Source organism: Canis lupus, chromosome 16 (assembly GCF_003254725.2).
Source record: "Canis lupus dingo isolate Sandy chromosome 16, ASM325472v2, whole genome shotgun sequence".
Lineage (NCBI taxonomy): Eukaryota > Metazoa > Chordata > Mammalia > Carnivora > Canidae > Canis > Canis lupus.
This window is the reverse complement of record NC_064258.1, coordinates 58,599,146-58,616,233: the sequence shown is the minus strand read 5'-3', so window position 1 is coordinate 58,616,233 and position 17,088 is coordinate 58,599,146. Positions and strand designations below refer to the sequence as shown.

The window sequence follows — 17,088 nt, the reverse complement described above, 5'->3', positions numbered from 1 at the left end:
GGAGCCTCATGAATGGGATCCTATGCTTGCAAAGAGACCCCCGGAGAGCCCCCTTCCTTCTTTCTACCATGTGAGGGCAAAGAAGAAATCTGCAGTCTGACACCCACAAACAGGCTCTGACCAGAACCCAACCGTACGAGGCACCCGATCTCAGAAATCCAGCCTCCGCAACTGTGAGAAATACATTTCCGTGGTCATAAGCGACTCAGTATGTGCTACTTCTTTACAGCAGCCACAGCTAACTAACGCACGCATAAAGGATCGGGTATGTATTGCATTTTGAGGATTTCTATCATTTGAGTTTTCAAGGGACTCCCATCCGTCTCCAGGCTCACACTCAAACCACTCCCTTAACTCCCCGTGGCAGACACGATTAAGCCAACAAAACTCACGTTTCTGTGAAACGTCCTTCTAGGAACTTGATTCTGTAAGTCACAAACTTTGAGAACACCCTCACTTGTGTAAGACTATATACTGTACACACTGATGTCTCTCCAACTTTGAGCATTTTGAGCACTTCGTAAACCAAATGCAATCAGACCTTTAGAACTCAGGACTGATCTCAGGACACCTTAAGGTAATGCCATTTTCATATTCATCTTATTTGAAACATGTCTTTTGAGTACTTGTATGTGCCTTATGGATCTCTGGTGCCCCGGATTGTCCTGGAGAGCTATCTGAACAAGATAAGTCGATTCACATCATCTCACCTCAGCTCTGCAAAGTCCAGGGCTGGGTTAGGGTACACGGGCACCTAGAGTAACATAGACACACAACTTGGGTAGATAATAAGTGACCAGGTGGGGAGTAAATGTGCCATGTCATACCTGTGCATTAAAATATCATGCACGCGGTGAAAATAATGCACCGAGAGCATGTTCTATCGCAGAAAATGTGCAGTGTGTGCTGCTAACTTAGATATGCAGGGCATCAAATAGAATGCTCACACTCAGGTTGTGTGTGCTTGTCCAGCTTGTTCAAACACAACTGGCATCCTCCAAGGGGAGGGGCTCAGAGGGTCAGAGTCCCAGGAGGCTCTGGGAAGGTGGAGGTCTCATGCGCAGGACAGCCTGAGGCGGGCAGGAGTCCAGAGCAAAGGCACTGCTCTGACAGGGCCACACTTGGATGCTCACCCCTCAGAACTGCAGCTTTGCTGGGTTACAGAGGGGAACAACCCGGAGACAGGCAGAGATTGGCCGATGTATGGGGCAGCTCCCTCCCCACTTGTCCCTCTTGCCCACTCTGGGTGGTGGGGCATGAAGGTGGTGCCACGAGCCACAGGAGAATGTGCCTGGTCCCTCTAGCTCCAGCTCTGGGTGCAGGTAACAGGCCCGCTGAAGGGGTGGGGGTGGTGGCAGCCACAGGAGGTGCCAGCCAAGGTTCAAACCAGCATCCTGAGAATAGAACTGAATCTCTCCAGAGTGAGAATGATTAATAACTGGCCAATGCTGAAAAGGTACGGAATTGGAGGGGGTGATGCTAAAGGATGTAGGGGCATCCACAGGGCACCTTATAACCACATGTGGAAGATAAACAGTCCGGTCTTGTTCATACTTTGTCACCAACATGCCTCAATCAGACCCCTCACATACACCCAGGGAAGTTACAAGCAGAAGTACGGTGCTTAATTCCAAGACATGGGGATGTGCATACATTTTATTTTCTCCTTTGCAAATTCTATGAAAAATTATTTTCCTATTATGACTGATTTTAAGGTAGTATATATGAGGGGCGCCTGAGAGGTGCAGTCAGTTAGGTGGAAGGCATTATGCTGAGTGAAATAAGTGAATCAGAGAAGGACAAACATTATATGGTCTCATTCATTTGGGGAATAAAAAAATAGTGAAAGGCAATAAAGGGGAAACGAGAAAAAATTAGTGGGAAATATCAGAAAGGGAGACAGAACATGAGAGACGCCTAACTCTGGGAAACGAACTAGGGGTGGTGGAAGGGGAGGTGGGCAGGGGGTGGGGGTGACTGGGTGACGGGCACTGAGGGGGGCACTTGACGGAATGAGCACTGGGTGTTATTCTGTATGTTGGCAAATTGAACACCAATAAAAAATAAATTTATAAAAGAAAAAAAAATGTACAGGTTTCGACTCATGTTGTCATCTCATGGGATTGAGGCCCAGGTCAGACTCTGTGCTCAGTGAGGAGTCTGCTTGGGGTTCTCTCTCCCTCTGCCTCTGCCCCACCCCACCCTTGCACATGTGTCCTCTCTCTCTCATTCTTAAATAAATAAATAAGTGATTTTTAAAAATAAGGTAGTATATGCATATTAGTCACTTAAACACAGAAAAAAAATATATGGTCAATTTGCTACTACTTTAAATGTTACGGCCAACCAACATATCGGCCCATTTTACATACAATAATAAAAATTATTAAGTAAAATACCTAAAATATTGCCCTATGGAGTTTATGTATCTCACCACCCAACACTAATTCCATTCAATGGTCAGTATTGCTGCTACTAATACTGAAGGAAAAAAAGAGTATGGAAATTATAATCAAGGAAGCAATAAAATGTCCCCAACATTACTCATATAGGATGGGTTTAGAAGCTTGGGAAGAACCACAGGCTTACTCCTACGTGTTGACATACTCATGCTAGCACAGGCCATGAGATGATGGACAAACCAAATACTCTACACACCAAATGTCTAATGACAAGGGGTGGCGCTGGCCTTAATTATAATAGTGTCTTATTTCTTCACTAATGGATAGTGAGCATCATGTAAATAGCACCAGAAAGCACCTAACAGCAAGTTTTTTTGTTGTGGTTTTTGTTTTTATGATAATTCTAATGACACTGAATAAAGAGTATGGCATTTCTTTTGCTTCCTCTTCACTGTTAATTGCTGCCCCTTCCCTCAGCAGGAGAGACGAGATGATGAGATCTCCTAGAGCCATGTGGGGTCAGATTGGCACTGCAGATAAGCCATACCTATGGGTAAGTAAAATATGGATTTGTGGATGAAGAAAAACATAACTTTTTTTTGTCTTTCCTGTATTGAAAATGAATCTCTCAGGAAATGTGTAAGGAATGTCTACCTCAGCTGCCTTGATTTTAACATAACATTGTTAAGCATGTGGCTGCATGGGGTAAAGTCTCCATTACCAACAGAGCCTGCCTTTCCCAGATAGGGGGTCATGGATCCCCAAAGAGTATAGTTCAATATAATTGGTTTCCTGCAATCTATATTTTTTGTGTGCTTTTAAACATGTTATTCTGAGACACAGTTCATAGACCTCTGGAATGGCACAGTTCACAGCATGGAAGAGTTAAAATGATATTTCTGAATAGATATCCACAGTGATATCACTTGTTTCTCCCCCTTTTATTTATTTATTTTAAATCTTTCCCCACCTTTAATTTTTTTAATTTTTAAAATTATTATTATTATTATTATTTTTTACCAGGGTAAAGTGTGAACACAGTCCCCCACTACCACAAATTATGCAGTCGAGAGGTTCCCACATTTGGGAAATCGGAGGGGTCAGCACATCTGGAGTGCAATGGCTAAGCCTTGCCCTGGGAAAACCAGCTCCATGATCATGGTATCTCCCCTGCCGGGTAAGTATCCTCTCCTTTTATTTTAATCAGAACTGCCCTCACCTTGCTTCTATTCAGGTTCTATTGATTTCCAAGTGTGTATGTGTGTCCTAGACAACTGTGTCCCTCCATGGGGATGCTTGCAAGGTGGTGGGCATGGAAGAGCATGGCATTTAGAAGAAGGCAGGGCAGGAGTCAACCCCAGCTCCAACACAACTATGTAATGAGAACATGGGGAAGACCTCTCTGCTCCTCAGTTTGCACATCTGCATGGGATTGCACATAGAAAAAATTATGTAGCCTAACACCTGGTGTAATCCTACATTATAATGCATTAAGTGAAGAAAATATAACAGCGTCAAAATTACACTTGAGGTTATATTTAACCTAATGTGTGAAAATGTTAAATTCACACTTTTTTTTTCTGCTTTAGTCATCAACACATAAACTGTTTTTAGGGTGATTTTTATTAGTTTGAGATCTGTATCTTAAGTGTAGTTCCAAAATGCATTGGTGCTTAATATAGATGAAGAGCATGTCAGAGTGAAAAAGAAGTGGGTAGGGTGCTTTAGGAGCCAAGTCACATGATTTGATTACAGCTTGTCTTCCTAACAAATACCAGAACAAAAGAAGGCAAATAGAAATATGTTCAAAATGTCATTTGACCACCAGCTATTGTCAAGACTGCATTCTGCCTACCAAAGAGCAAGTGTTGGGAGGATGGACAGATCAAGCCATCCTTGCCTCTTCCACAAAGCCCTGCACTGCACTTTGAATGAATCACCTCTTCAGTCCATGTTCAGTGCATGACGCTAGGGAGACCCATAGTCCAGATTGAATGTTGCTAATTCAACGATAGTTTTTAGAGATCATGTCCTTTGATCTTCTTCAAATATTTCCACAAATTCAAGACTCAAGTATGACGCTCTGGATGGAAAATTCAATGATTTTGTATAGGTTTGCACTGGAGAACAACAGTTTTTCTTCTCCTTTTCAATGGCTTACTGTGACAAAATTTTAGGTCAAGATTTTATGAACAGTTCAAGATTATTATGATTATTAATGAATATGGGAAAAATGAGATAAATGAAAAATGGTAACCATTAAAATGTCAAGGACTCTGGATATCTTGAAAATTGTCTTGGGGAGTTACCATGAAATCCTAAATGATAATTAAGTATGTACACCCACAAATCTTTATCATTATAATTTTTTCTGGTAATAATTTATTTTTAGTCATAATATCTCAGTGAGATTTGCTTCCTTTTATTGTTGTAGTCTGAAATTTCAAGTGCTCCTCTTTAACTACCTGAACACAATGAAACGTAATGCTGTACTCATTATGACAAGATTCTAGCTAGAATTCCAAAACAGTTCCTTTATTCAATACATTGATGATAATTCTTTTCTGATCATGCCACATCAATTTTTGTTTGCTTTGGTTATTGTAACATGTAAGAAAAGTACTGAATATTAAAAACACACAATATTATAGAAATCACAGAAAAATCAATGCAAGCCAGGATTACACAGAACCCCACAATTCTCTACTTAATATACTTATTTTTTAAGTGGAGAAGTTGAATCTCAATGATGAAATTACATAGTCAGATAAAAATGTGAAAAGTCTTTAGAAATTTAGGTTGAAATAAATTTATTGTACTGTCATTATAATAATTAAAAATCCTTTTAACTTTTTAATTTTTTAAAAGATTTATTTACTCATTCATTCATTCATTCATTCATTCATTCGTGACACACAGAGAGAGAGGCAGAGACACAGGCAGAGGGAGAAGCAGGCTCCATGCAGGGAGTCTTATGTGGCACTCCATCCCGGGTCTCCAAGATTAGGCCCTGGGCTGAAGGCAGCATTAAACTGCTGAGCCACCCGAGCTGCCCTACATATCCTTTTTAAAAAGCTACTCTATGGGGATCCCTGGGTGGCGCAGCGGTTTGGCGCCTGCCTTTGGCCCAGGGCGCGATCCTGGAGACCCGGGATCAAATCCCACGTCGGGCTCCCGGTGCATGGAGCCTGCTTCTTCCTCTGCCTGTGTCTCTGCCTCTCTCTCTCTCTCTGTGACTATCATTAAAAAATAAATAAATAAATAAATAAAAATAAAATAAATAAAAAAAATAAAAATAAAAAGCTACTCTATGCAAGTAATGAATCATTAAATTCTACTCCAGAAACCAATATTGCATTATATGTTAACTATCTAAAATAAATAAATAAAACATGGGGAGGAAAGAATACACAATGATGGGGATCCCTGGGTGGCGAAGCGGTTTAGCGCCTGCCTTTGGCCCAGGGCTTGATCCTGGAGACCCGGGATCGAATCCCACGTCGGGCTCCTGGTGCATGGAGCCTGCTTCTCCCTCTGTGTCTCTGTGTCTCTGCCTCTCTCTCTCTCTCTCTGTGACTAAAATAAATAAAAATCAAAAGAAAATTAAAAAAAAAAAGAATACACAATGATGATGAACACTGAGTAATGCATAGAATTGTTGAATCACTGTGTTGTATATCTGCAACTAATATAACGCTGTATGTTTACTGTACTGGAATTTAAATTAAAAAAATAAAAATTTAAAAAGGAAAAATAAAAGCTAAGCAGGGTAAAAGGCATTTGGGTTGATGTTATTTTTCTAATTTCCATAATTCAATTTTGGAGAGTTATTTTATGAATTTAATTCTTCCTTATTTTATTTTACGTATCTAGATGTTCGGTGCCTAAGACATTATGATATGCTGCAACCAGAAGTAGAGGAATTCAAATTCCAGCCACCACCTTCTATCTAGTTGACCTTGCGTAGGTGCCTAACTTCACTGAGGCATATGGATTGACATATAAATTCACAAGAATCTTTCACAATCCAAATGATTGCTGTGAGGATCAAGTAATCTTACATACTCAGAGTATCTGAGATGAAATAAACATTGGTGTGGATTCTTTTTCCAGTAAGTTAAACAAAAATATGTAAAGTGCAGGAAGTGACAACTGTAGAGTAAAAGGAAATGCAAAATATACATGAACCCTTATTAGCCCTCGGCCAACTACTTCATTTCTACAATTTTCTCAAATCTTACCAAAATATATATGAAAAGTTAAAGGCCAAAGAAAAATAATTTTAAAGCCATTACTGTGTGGATGGAACATTCACAATATGTTCAGGGTGGTTTAGGCACCTGAACTTTGTGGGGCAGGGGCCAGATTCAAGCTTTTGCTTCCTGCAAAGACCTTGGGTATACCTAATTATGGGGGATGACCATTATATGTAGAAGTTATGAAGAGATTGTTACTTTATTTGCCTGGCTCAACAACATTTATTTAAGACAACCCAAAAATTCCTGGACCAGAAAAACATCCTTTATTTACATGTAGATAATTGTACTTTGGAAAGAAGTAATGGAGACACACGGATGTCCAACTCCCACAACTGACAGTTCTTAAGGCTTGTGTCTCAATTTAAGTGTAAAGTACTTTTTTTTTTCCCCCAGAGAAAACATTTTCATCCTGCCATTTCTAGGGCTGGTGGGCTGGCCAGCTGTCTTAGACAGCATTATCACCCCTATAATGACACAACAAAATGAGATGTGGCTGCTCGATGAATTACGTCTTTTCTTTACAATATAGTTAGGTTTTTATTCATTTTACTGAATGTGCTTTAGAAAATGAAGCATCTGCCTGTTTGCTTTTCAAGAGCTCAGTGACAATATGGCATGTTAATGCCTTACTCTATCTTTCTGCATATTCTTTTTTCTTTTTGCATTTCATAACTTTTTTCCCCAGAATGGAAGAACATAAAGGTCATAGAAATGTATAAAATCTTTTATGGAGTGGGTTTTATCCAGGTCTTGAAAACTAAATTTGTATTTTTATACTTAAATTCAAAATTAATTTTTGTCAGCATGTAGTCTTCAGTACATCATTGGTGTATTCATTCAAAAGCCGTTGTTTGGTTTCTCTCTCTCTGAGCATCATGGTGAATGATATCAATTTGCAGTTGAATAAAACATGGTACCTGCCCTCAGAGAGCTTGCAGTGCCAGAGGGAAGCCAGTTCCACAGAAATACATGCTCAAACACATATTTATGTAATAGCTGTGGTGAGTGTTACAAAGGGAAAAAAGAAAATAAAAATGAGGACCTAAATATCCAAAAATGCCCATAAAGAAAGGAGTTTCATGCTTGAAACACAAAGCACAGGCAGGCAAAACCTGAAGACAGCATTCTGGGGAGCAGGAACAGTCTGCACGAACACCCAGAAGTAGGAAAGCATTGGTATTGTATGTATTTTGGCATCTCTGAAGGCAGAATAATGCCCCCCACCAAGGATATGCACATCCTCATCCCAAGAACCTGTGCATGTGTTCATGTACTTGACCATGGGGTCTTTACAGATACAGAGTTAAGGATTTTGAGATGGGAAAATTGTCCTGGATTACCTGAATGGATCCAGTGCTATCACAATGGGTTCTTAACTCTGAGAAATTTTCCAGGCTATGATCAAAAGGAGTTATCACTGGAGAAAAACGGTTGGAAAGATGTGAGTCTGCTGGCTTTAAGATGGGGAAAAGGGGGGGTGGGAGTGAATGGGTGACGGGCACTGGGTGTTATTCTGTATGTTAGTAAATTGAACACCAATAAAAAAAAAAAAAGATGGGGAAAGGGGGCCATGAGCAAAAGAAGGTGGGTAGCCTCTAGAAGCTGGAAAAGACAAGCGAAAAGGCTGCCCATTTTTCCTTCAGAAAAGCAGAACTTGCTGAGCCTGGATTCTAGGTCAATGAGAATCTTGCCAGGAATACATTTTGGGGTATGATTTTTAAGGCCCTAAATTTGCAGTGATTCATTGTAGCAGCAAATAAAAACTTATACCTCTTCTCTCTGGAATGAGCAAAGCCTGTTCGCAATGAATAAAGGGAAATCGAGTCTATCTTCTCCAAATCAAAGTATCCTCTGTTATTAAACAGCTAGATTCTGAATGCAAATCAGCAGAGAACTTGCAATAAAAAAGCAGTCATTCCACTCATATGTCACTTTGATCCTTGGTCACTGGCACAGTAGGGCTGGAGGGTCAGGTAGGTTGGTATGCAGGGATGTAGATAGGTAGGTACATACATACACCCATACATACACATAAATACACAATTGGAGATAAATTAAAACTAAAAACTCAAGCATCTGTGGGTGTTTAGTCCTTAATTACATGTGCTGATGGTGGACTACATGTGCTATACCTAAGAAATCTAATTTCAAAACAGTTATTGACAATATAACCTTGTTATATTGTCTCTGATAATCAATTCATGAGGTGGTAAGAAGAAAATTGAGTTTTTTCAGGTTTTACTTTTGTGTTTGTTTTCTAAGAATTAGAATTATTTTCCACTTCCAAGTTAGCGAACTAACAGAACATCCATCATTTGATAATATTTTAAAAATTAGGAAAACTAGAAATGTGTCCCATAATCTAAGTATAAAGCCACTATTCCTCCTCCAAGAATTCCTGAGTTTGTCAACAGTTTTTAGATTATAAAATAAATAAGATTCGATATTTTATAACCAATATCTTATCCACTATAATATATGGGAATTACTATACCTCTTCTATTCCACGCTGACAGGCAGATTCAATCTGATTGGCTAAAACATTTGATAAACATGTGTGTGGAAATGGTATATAATGAAAAGCCTATATTATCTTATAAAAATCCTATCTCATTTATTCTAACAGCAGCATTTTTAATTTTGTTATGACAATATTATATAGTTTCTTTTAAAAAATGAAGCATGATTTGACATATATGCTTTCAGCTCAACTCTCTTGAATAAAATTGTTCTTGAATAGAGAATTTGGTGTAGAGTATTTGTTTTAAATAGTTTCATTTCATATGTTTAATTTGTTAAACCCGAAGTAAATATATTACTCATAATAATGCTTTTCCTGCTCATCTAGTTTTTTAAATATCCCCTTTAAAAGAAATCTGTTTATTCTTATTTATTCATATATATTTGGAGTAAAGATTAAATTTTATTTTTTAAAGATTTTATTTATCTATTTGAGAAAGAGAGAGCATGAATGGCGGGGGATGGGTAGAGGAAGATGGACAAGCAGACTCCCTGGTGAACACAGAGTCCAACGAATGGCTTGATCCCAGGACCCTGAGACATGACCTGAGCCAAAGGCAGACACTTAACCAATTGAGTCACCCAGTCACTCTGAAGATTAAATATTAAAGATAAATTGTATAAGGCAAGAGCTATAAAAAATTATTTTAGCCTTGGCATGTTCCTCACCTCTTTGTAATATCATCAAATTAATGTTCTCTGTTTGCTATTTGCCAGATTATTTGCTTATAAATGCAACTTAGCTTTCCAAGCAATCCGATGGAAGGAACTCTTTTTCCCATTGTATGGATGAAGACACTGACCTTAAGGGTCTAAGGTCATTCCAGCCATTTGGAAGTGACACAGAAGTTCCTGGTGAGGATGCGATCAAACCTGGAATGGTGTGTATCGTGCACCCACCCACAGCCCCAACATGTCTCACCGCAATGGCTGTTACAACTCAGATAGGAGAGATCACCAAGTTTCTTTTGCCCAGTAATACATGTTGACGTCAGCTGAATTCATTGGCCACTGTGCTCTGAACAGATATGGCCGTGGAAGAAATAAATGCCTGTGCTAACTATTTCTGAAGTATGAATTGAGAATTGTTTACTGAGAGCATGCTTCTACAAATGAACATCCTAAGACAGGAAATGAACAGCCTTTACTATTATCAACCCTCCAGAAAATCAGTCTTAGATCTTCTTGCAGACAGGTTTTTTTTTCTCATTCTTGTTTTATTTAGTGCTTTCTTTTCCTGAAGCCTCTAGCCTCATGATCTGTCCATTTATGACATTTTTATTCTATGCTCTTCAAAAAATACATCGTTTCTCCCTACTTCACCAAGAAATCTTTCCAGAGTTATGTTCTTTCTCCTCAGTCTGAAGAACAGAAAGATGAGTGACTAGTTGAAATAATGCCCAGAGAGAAGAGAGGGAGTTCCAGCCATTTGGTGCCAGTGATTATTCATAAGACATGGAAATATATTCAGAAAAACTAGGATTTCAAAATATGTTCAAGGAAACAATGCCATTAAAGCTGATTTTTGGGTGATTTGTAGATAGTCCCAATTTTGATGAGTTTTGAGTGATTGCCTATATGATTCTAGAAACAAATTATTTGATTACAATATTATTTTCCCAAATTTCAAAAACCACTGTATAATGTAAACAAATACCCTTTCCTCTGGAAGGATATAAAGCACACAATATTTATTTTTTTTGTTTTAATCCAATTAGCCAACATATATACATCACTAATTTCAGATGTAGGGTTCAGTTATTCATCAGTTGCATATAACATCCAGTTCTTATTACAACACATGGCTCCTTATAACCTGTCACCCAATTACCCCATCCCCCACCACCCCCCAGTGACCCTCAGTTTGTTTCCTAGAGATTAGCATCTCTCATGGTTAGTCTCCCTCTCTGATTTCTTCCCATTCAGTTTTCCCTCCCTTCCCTAATGTTCTCTGTGCTGTTTCTTACAATCCACATATGAGTGAAACGAGATGATAATTGTCTTCCTCTGATTGACTTATTTCACTCAGCATAATACCCTCCAGTTCCATCCACCTTGATGTAAGTGGTAAGATCCCATACCTTTGGATGGCTGAATAATATCCCATTGTATAATGTTTCTTATAAATATTTTTCACACCATCAATTTATAGAATACCCTTTAAAATGCCTTAATGGATATTATAACATATACCTCTTTCAGGTGTGTATAAAATCTGTCTTCACATTTGATCTTGGCCAAAAGGTCAAGAAGCGATTGTCTTCACATTTGAAAGAGGTATTCTATTAACTTCAGAAAAGTGTTTTCTAATTTTCTAATTGATATTAAAAATACTACAGTGGGAAAAAATAATGTATATGTAGTGATAAATATAAGAATACAAGGTGAGATAGATACAGATTATATGAAAAGTTATAAATGAACAAAATAGCTACTATTATTATTTCAAATGACAGAATTAAATCACACAATTATCAGTGATCGAAACCATATTGGCATTAATTTCAGTAGCTGGGGCTGGCAATTATCTGACTAGCAGTAAGAGAGATGAACAATTTAGGTATTTTTCACATATTCAAGAAAGATTTTAAAAAGTGAATAATATTTTTCTTTAATCAGCTCCCTTGTACTTATTTTGCATATTGAACTTTATCTAAAACTTAAATAGCTGATTTTATTTTTACTTATTTCTTTAAAATTGTTGCTAACCATTAATATTTCTTAAAAAGAAAATGATTAAAAAAACCTTTTCATTATAAACAGGAGGTTGTTTATGTATCACTAAGTAAGTTAAGCATTTACATGATGGTTTCAAATGAAACTTTTTTTTTTTAAATGAAACTTTTTTAAAAGACGTATTAATTTATGTGAGAAAAAGCATGAGCAAGGGAGCAGGGGGAGGGGGCAGGGGAGGGAGAGAATCTTAAGTAGACCCCATGCTGAGGGTGGAGCCTGACACAGGGCTCTATCCCATGACCCCGAGGTCATGACCTGAGCCAAAACCAAGAAGCAGACACCCAACTGAGCCACCCAGGCACCTCTCAAATAAAACTTTTTTAAAATAAATGCATAAATTGAAAAGTCAATAGAGATAATGTAAGATTTCATAATCTTTTTTAAATAACAAGCCATTAAAATGTATAATGCTAAAGGCTAAAATAATTATATTGAAATTGTCCCACACCTGGTGATATTGTTTAGGAATTGGTCTGTATTTGGAGAGCAACAAGTCAGCACAGAGCAAGAACCACACTTATGTTCCTATTAATTAGTCTAATTTTTCTATTCCTGAAAATCTATATTTAGATGACATTCATTATAGCATGAAATATTTATGCAGAGAAAAGTAAAACTTAAAATCCCAACAACAGAGGAACAGTTAAATGTATGATAGTTTATCAGGACAATTGATTTTGTTTATACTGAGAGACCAAAAACACACACCCATTTATTACCTATTGAGTGTGATGTTAGAATATGAAAGTCTATGCATATCATGATTCTATTGATGTAAAGCATCTAAGCATATGGGTGGAGACTTCCGGGTAATAGGAATGAAAAGAGATGTAGCAATAGAGCAAATATATATTTCTTCCTTCTAAAGGTAAGCCCCTTGTTAGGTTTGCTTCTGCAGTCAATACATAGAGCGTGAGAAGGAAAAAAGGGTGAAGAAGTAGGAGAAAAAGAAAGAAAAACAAATTAGATCGTACTGGAATCCTTTTCAGGAGTAAAAGAAAAGCAGTTCTCCAAGGAATTAAGTTGCTGGCCTGTTATAATTACCTTGTTATTAAAACTCTATTATACCTGTTTTGAGAATTTCCATGACTATAGAAAGCTGATAATTGATGTTTCTGTTCATTTGCCTTCTGCAGTTTATTAATCTAAGATGAACTATAAGAGCAAATTATATTTTTAACTTCAATATCATACCGATTTGACTTGCTCTATTTTCTTTTTCGTTCTGAAAATAATTTTAAGAGAATGAATGTGGAGTAATAAAACCTAGGCTGTGATATGCAGCAGAATGACATAAAACCAATTCTATAAAAGAGCATGATGAGTCAAGAAATGACTAAAAATATACCAGAAAGAAAATGCATGAAAGATGGAGAAAATATACTTGTGGGGATTTTGCATCATGGAAACCAGAAAAAAGAACATCTAGAAAACTGCCCTGATTTATAACAGCTTACCTTAATATCCAGGTTTGGAAAATTACAGTAGCATTGAGTATCCCTTCAGCATACAAGGGAGTGTAGCTTTCTTAAATGTCTTCACTGATATGCCTTCTAGATTTGAGGGATGAAAATTCAGCCTTATGCGGTAGGCATTTGAGATCAGAGAAACCCACACTTGAAAACTTCCTTATTCTTACCTATAAACCATAACGAATCCTACCCTACCCTCTCCCGTCTCTTTGACTCCTCGCTTCTTGGATCATTCTCTTTCTTGAATCTTGCCCTCGAATGACTTATCGTATAAGCACATGTTTAAATTTTCTATTAAAAAATGGGGGTGCTGGATGGCTCAGCTGGTTAAGGGTCTGTCTTGGGCTCAGGTCACAATCCCAAGACCCAAGGATTGAGTCCCACCTTGGGGAGTTCCTGCCCAGAGGGGAACCTGCTTCTCCCTCTCCCTCTTCCTCTGTGAGCATTCTCTCTTTTGCTCTCCTATCTCTCAAATAAATAGGTAAATGAATCCAAAAAAATAAAAATAAAATAAAAATAAATAAACCTTCCCTGGAAGCCAAGGTTCACTCCATACATAGCTTTACCTTTCTAACCCACGTAAAGCTTTTGAAATGCAGTCACCTAATTCACTAAAATACAAGGGGCTTTCAATCTCTCTTCTTCTGACTACATCTGGATCCTAAGTTCTTCCCATTTATCAGGTGTCTTCCCTCCATCTTGCTGGCAAAGCGAGAACTCTCAATGACTAATAGGGTCCCATAACTTTACTGCTAGGACTCTGCTATGGTCCGGCAAGTTAATAGTAAAACAAGAACTGCCTATTAAGGCACAGGAAGAATTTCCTGGTCTGTCCTGGAACTACTTTCCAAGTCTCCTCTCCTACCACTTACCCAGTTGTCTCCTCTTCTCTGGTCATCGTGAACTACTTGGATTTCCTTTCGGCCAGCACCTGCCCCTGACCCCCCACCCCAATCCCCACAATCAGGCATAGTGTCACCAAGGGGTGGACTGAAGTTTGCTGTTTGGTTTTTGCTTAATATCATTTTTGCCAACTTCTCCTGTCACGAGACATGTTCAGTTGTGAAAAGTAAGTATGTATGATATCAACATTGACCTGCACAAATACAATGTTCTCTTCTTATGATTATATCGTGGGCATTGAGGGCTCTTATGAATCTCAGCTGTTTGAAACAGAAAAGCCAGGTTTTCAAATTTACACTGAGGATACTAACTAGGTAACAAGATTCTTCTTGTGTAGAGTAGCTTAATACTAGTTTATCATGGAGTTTTATAAATGTTCCACCAGGAAACAGAATATTAGGTCAATTTCCCAAAAAGTTTAGAGTAAAACAAACTCATAGCTAATTAAATAATATTCCATTAATGTTTGGAGTAGCCCAGAGGAAAACTTTATCTGAGAAAGCCAATTTTCCACTTCAGTTTGCTTGTTTGAGTGTATCCTTGATTTATCTGGGTAACTTAAAGCAGTAGAAATCAGTAAATCTTTAACATATTAAATTAGTAGAGATATTTCCAATTCAATTAGTATATAGCCAGGAGCTTATCTATAAGGCCCCAAGACCAATACCACGCTCAGGTTTGCAAAGGCCCCCGTATCCAACATGGGAAATGTTCCCTAGCAGCCGTTCACTCTTTGTTGCCCAGACAATGTTTTGTGCAAGGGATGGCAATTTAGCAAGAAACTATTTGGTCTTAGGCCTTCTTTTCACTCCCCTAAGCAAAAAGTGTTTCTACAGGAAATTACTTTTACAAACATACAGCCAACAACACCAAAGCAAAGGCTTAAAGATAATTCAAAATATACATACATCTCTTTATTAAGAAATTCATATCTACATGTTAATTACATCTTGGAAATTTGCTGCTCTAATCACTGAATAGGTTGTAGAAAAAATTTTATTCCTTTTTTCTAAAATTTTTTTAAATTTATTTATGATAGTCACACAGAGAGAGAGAGAGAGAGAGAGAGTCAGAGACACAGGCAGAGGGAGAAGCAGGCTCCATGCACCGGAGCCCGACGTGGGATTCGATCCCGGGTCTCCAGGATCGCACCCTGGGCCAAAGGCAGGCTCCAAACTGCTGCGCCACCCAGGGATCCCAAAAGTTTTATTCCTTACCTGACATAAATCACACACATCAAATTAAAACTAATGGAAAGAAAATTCAAAAGATCCAGACGTTCTCTTTTACTTCTTTCCCTAACCCACTATCCTTACATCAATCTCTTAAATTCATTTGACTTTCTTTATTCTCTGTTTTTCTGTGAAATAATGCCATTCATCCAGAATCACTTTACCTAAATCAAAGTCACTGAATTATTGTCATCAAATCCCCAAACTCAGCAGTTCATGTACAATGAGACAGTTGGAGCCCCTTTGAAAATGTTACAATATGTTTCAATGTATTTATTTTGATTTTTATCTTTTGCACACTTTTGAACATTCAAAGGGATAGTTAGCCAAATTAGGCAGAAAGGAGCTTTGCTAAATTGGCAAAAAAAAAAAAAAAAAAAAAAAAAAAAAAACCCACCATAAACTGCTTCACAAAGCAACATCACCTGTATTACATTAAATTCTCTAAAATGGCAGTATCTTTCATTTGAAAGGGAAGTTTCAGGCAAATTGAACATTAAGGAAAGTGACTTGCAAGCGGGGAATTGGCAAAGAGCCTTACACACATATACCTTCTTCACAAACTTTTCCCTCCAAATTTCCCTTATGTATTTCTGGACATTAAATGACAATTTTTCAGTGGGACTCTTTGAGGGTGTAAAAACCTAACTGGTTTTCATAATAAAAAATATTTTAATTATTTATTTATTTATTTATGAGAGACAGAGAGGCAGAGACACAGGCAGAGGGAGAAGCAGGCTCCCTGCAGGGAGCCCGACGTGGGACTCGATCCCAGGACCCCAGGATCACACCCTGGGCCGAAGGCAGATGCTCAACCACTGAGCAACCCAGGGGACCCTGATAATCAAAAATCTTATCTACATAAAACTTTCTGTCAATGTCATCAATATACTATTTAGGAACAAAAGAGGAATTAAGTAAACTATAAACTATACCCCTATTTTTGGAGGGATACTGAGCATTCAGTGTATCTTTGGTTTTAAAATTGCTCTGGAGGGCAGTGGGTGGGGGAATGGGGTAACTGGGTGATGGGCATCAAGGAGGGAATGTGATGTGATGCACACTGGGTGTGATATAAGCCTAATGAATGACTGCCCTCTACTTCTGAAACCAATAACCAATATATTAATTCATTGAACTTAAATAAAATAAAATTAACTTAAAAAATTGTAGTTGAAAACAGCATTTTGTGGGGTAGTAATTTGATAATAGGGCCAATAAATTCACGTTCAGTTACAAGGAAGCATGGGTGCTGTCTACTGCATACCCAAGCCATACTTTCAAATAATATATTGGTGAATAAGTGTTCTTTATTATGCTCAAAACACCTTTAGCTACTTCCCTCTTTACTGCTTTTTTTTTTTTGCTTCCCATGCCTACATTAATTTCTAATTTATTTACAACCTTAATGAAAACTAGAAACTTAGCATCCAAAGACATAGCTACAAATAACTTCTAAAAAACCCCAAAACCCAATGAATTAAAAGACTTTAATATAGAGACTCTCATTAAGAAATGGAAAGTGTACTTCATCCCTTGTGATCTCATGTGATTAATTTTCCTG

At 37.8% G+C, this 17,088-nt stretch overlaps 1 protein-coding gene and 1 non-coding gene across 2 annotated transcripts in view; both read right to left on the bottom strand.

Moving 5' to 3' along the window:
- CSMD1 (CUB and Sushi multiple domains 1) overlaps nucleotides 1-17,088 on the bottom strand; it is a 1,869,137-nt gene that overhangs the window by 1,091,042 nt on the left and 761,007 nt on the right. The gene's annotated exons all lie outside the window — the stretch shown is intronic.
- On the bottom strand, nucleotides 3,423-3,587 carry LOC112659187 (U1 spliceosomal RNA). The gene has a single exon (XR_003136257.1). It is a non-coding gene; the product is annotated as a U1 spliceosomal RNA (small nuclear RNA).